Source organism: Bidens hawaiensis, unplaced genomic scaffold (genome assembly GCF_021521415.1).
Source record: "Bidens hawaiensis isolate Kalapana, Puna unplaced genomic scaffold, B.hawaiensis_p1.1 tig00023392_1, whole genome shotgun sequence".
In the NCBI taxonomy this organism is placed as follows: Eukaryota; Viridiplantae; Streptophyta; class Magnoliopsida; order Asterales; family Asteraceae; genus Bidens; species Bidens hawaiensis.
Genome location: NW_027493662.1, coordinates 164,363 through 168,286, shown reverse-complemented (window position 1 = coordinate 168,286; position 3,924 = coordinate 164,363). Strand labels below are relative to the sequence as shown.

Here is a 3,924-nt window from a genome sequence, read left to right as displayed (position 1 = left end):
CTGGCCGTACCTGCTTGGAAACCTACCTTCGGCTATAAATACTCCAACACCTTGGAACGGTATCATCATCTTCTCTCTGGCTATTTCTCTTTATATACACTTATATTCAGAGCAACCTAGTCTGATTCTCACGCCGGAGGGTGGTCACAAGGAGGAACCCCCCCCCCCCCCCCCCTTCTCAGTGACGAGCTTACGGTGTCTGTTTTGCAGGTTGAGAAGAATAACCATCTTTGCCGGACCTAACCCTCGTGGGAAACATCTACTTAACCCTAAGATTATCCTTAATCTGCCGGGGTCACTTAGTGTTTCTTCAAAATAAGATCTACAGATTCTGGGGGCATCCACTTGTAAAAAAACTATTTCGCATTATCGTGTGTCAGACACCAGACAATGTGTAAAATAATCAAAGGGTGGAGATTAAAAGCAGGATCCTCACTTTGTGCCACAGGTGAATCTTGATTTGTGGGAACTTAACTATATGTAGTTTGGGTTCATACATTTGATTTCCTCACGAGTTGGTGTGCCAAGAACCTAACCGATAACGCAAAAATACATAACCATACAGGAAAAAAATAAGATAAACGGAACTTACTTTGATAATCTCTACAAGTTAATCGACTCCACTCTCACCTGGGGAAAGAGGATGAGTACATCATCACTCAAAGAGATACATAAATAAACATGAAGTTTATGAAACGTTAAAATTTTTAGCTAAAAGTAGAAAAGATCTATTGTACAAAGCACCTGTCCAAGAAGCAATTTGTAAACAGTGTTGGGAATTATCGAACCAGGTTTTGGTGAGTTGGGCCAAACCGAGAGTTTGAGTCGTAATCAAATTCGTTCTAATATTAAGGAGTAAATAAACATGTTGGTTTATCTATTTAAGTATATTAGATAAAGATAGTTTGTGTTTTAGTTTGAGTAGAATAAGGAGTCATCTAATTCTTATAAATACTCTTTGAAATCAGTTTTTTGATGTAGATTTTCTTATTAATAATATTTGCTAGTTGGCAATACGTTCTAAGTTTTTATTGCTCTGTTTCTGATTATCAATTCATTACCAGAATTGGTATAAGAGCTTAGTTATGATCAAAATCTACTGTTGTGGAGATTCAACAGAGGAGATGTCCGAAGTTGGGTTAAGAGAGTAGCTGCAGCGTGACTAGGGTTTAAAGTCACGTTCTGGATCCAGATCCACCAACACCGAAGTTGTTTAATCAGAAGTACAGTCGAAGAGGCAAGTTCAATATGGTTGAAACAAGCTCATCATCAGGTGGTTCGCAGGAAGGTGCGACACCAACCCTTCAGAACCCGATTTTGAACTCGTATAACTGTACTGTGTGGTCCATGAAGATAATCTTCAATGTACACGGGGTCTGGAATGTGATCGATTCCAGAGAAACATATGATAAAAAGAATAGTCTGGCTATAGCTCTCATATATCAAGCCATTCCCGAAGATCAGGTTATGCAAGTCGGGAATATGGCTACCGCCAAGGAGATGTGGGCGGCATTTAAAACTCGTCACATGGGTGCTGATCGAGTAAGGGAGGCCAGGTTACAAACCCTAACTCAAGAACTTGACAACATGAGAATGAAGGAGACAGAAACAATAGACGAATATTCCAACAGGTTATCCGGTATTGCTTCAAGATCAGCATCACTTGGTGAGGTTGTGAATGAGACGAAGCTCGTCAAGAAGTTTCTTACTAGCCTTCCCCGAAGGTATATTCACATTGTTGTTTCAGTTGAACAAACAATTAATTTGAAGGAAGTTGGGAATGAAGATGTGGTCGGTCGATTGAAGGCTTACGAGGAACTAATCGGTAACGAATAACTACATGCGGACGGGGGGCTAATGTTTGGTAGGTCCAAATCGTATAATAATCGAAAAGGCGATAATGTTCGGGGTCGAGGGCGAGGTAGTTATGAGAACCAGGGACGTGGACGTGGTAGGTCTGGTAGTCAAGACCGAGAACGAGTTAATAACGAGGCTGGTTCGAGCTCAGGAACAGTCAAGTCTAAGAAAGATCGGTCCAAGGTGCAATGTTACAGATGCGACCAGCTCGGACACTTCGCGTCAATGTGTCTGGACCGAAAACCACCAAAACAACAAGAGACGAACATAGCTAAAACCGAAAAAGCCGACGAGGCCGTTTATATGCACGAAACGATCCACTTGAACAAGGAGCGTTTAAGGCCGGATCGATATGAAAGCCACACCGAGATGGAAGACGTTTGGTATTTGGATAATGGGGCTAGAAATCATATGACGGGAAATTGCGGGTTTTTCTCAGAGTTGAACGAGTAGATAACTGGTAAAATGAGGTTCACTGATGGCTTGTGTGTCAACATTAAGGGAAAGGGTCGATTCTCTTTCAAGAAAAGTCAGGGGACCAACGGTTGATGACTGATATATATTATATTCCAGAACTAAAGAATAATATAATCAGTCTCGGACAAGCCACCGAGTCGGGGTGTGATGTTCGGATGAAGAATCGGTTCCTAATGATGCACGATACCGAGGGTCGGTTATTGATGAAAGTTACAAGAACGAGTAACCGACTTTACAAGATAAAGTTGAAGGTCGGTAGTCCGGTGTGTTTAAAGACGGTGATCGAGGAAGACGCATGGAAGTGGCACGCACGTCTCGGTCATATTAGCTTTGATAAGCTAAACACCATGGCAAAAAGGGGGATGGTTCATGGTCTGTCGAGTATCCAACACAAAGTGAGTTTATGTGAATCGTGTTTGGTGGGAAAGCAAACAAGACAATCGTTTCAAACGGCAACCTTGTATCGGGCCGCTCGAGTATTGGAGTTAATACATGGTGATTTATGTGGACCGATAACACCGGCAACACTCGGAGGTAACAAATTTATTTTTGCTTTAATTGATGATTTCTCACGGTATATGTGGATAATCTTGTTAAAGGAAAAGAGTGATGCTTTCGACAAGTTCAAGAAATTTACGGCACTTGTCGAAAAAGAAACCGAGAAGACAATCAAAACACTCCGAACCGATTGGGGAGAAGAATTCACTTCACACGAGTTTCGAGGTTTTTGTGAAGATAATGGGGTCATTCAACATCTCACGCGCCATATACGCCCCAGCGGAATGGCGTGGTGGAACGTCGAAACCGGACACTTAGGGAGATGTCTCGAAGTATCATGAAGGCGTTACAAGTTCCAAATTATTTGTTGGGGGGGAGCGGCTGGTCACGCAACATACCTAATAAATCGAGTTTCAACCCGAGAATTATTAAATAAAACACCCTATGAGAAGTTCAAGGATGACACCCTATGAGTGTCATCCATGTGAAAATATTTGGGTGTTTAGCATATGCAAAAGTAGTGACCAATTTAAAGAAGCTTGATGATCGTTCCACTCCGTTAGTTCATCTCAGAAATGAACCGGGCTCAAAGGCATATCGTTTGTACAACCTGAGAACTATAAAAATTCATGTCAGCGGGGACGTGGTTTTTAACGAAGGAGCAGGCTGGAACTGGAACAAACCGGTTGAAAGAAACGATAGTGAATCGGGTATGTTCACATATGTGTGGGGAAATTTGGTGCATTCTTAACTTGGATTGGTAAATCCTACTGGGAATGAGCCTAGTACTGATAGCACTCCGTCAGGTTCATCACGGGGCCCGGAATCGGCTGAAAATGGCAGCACGAGTCAGACAATAAGCTGTGATTCGAGCCCACAAAATGCAGCATCTGAAACAACCCATTTTGGGTAGCCTATAGTCCAAACTGAGCGGTCAAACCACCGTTCACCACTTCAACTATCCATCTTTTACAACTCTTAAGGAAGCCATCGTTTCTTTATTATCAAATGACCAGTTGAGCATTGATCAAGTAAGTAATAGGTTTCATACTTTTGTTACATAAACTTTAATAAAATATATTATATATGTAT

General features: G+C 41.8%; 1 long non-coding RNA gene across 1 annotated transcript; it reads right to left on the bottom strand.

The window, feature by feature from the left end:
- Window positions 1–313: 313 nt before the first annotated feature.
- Window positions 314–691, bottom strand: LOC143567336 (uncharacterized). Its single transcript, XR_013141394.1, has 3 exons — window positions 593–691; window positions 437–531; window positions 314–356 (listed from the first exon to the last, which is right to left on the bottom strand). It is a non-coding gene; the product is annotated as an uncharacterized LOC143567336 (long non-coding RNA).
- Window positions 692–3,924: the final 3,233 nt, after the last annotated feature.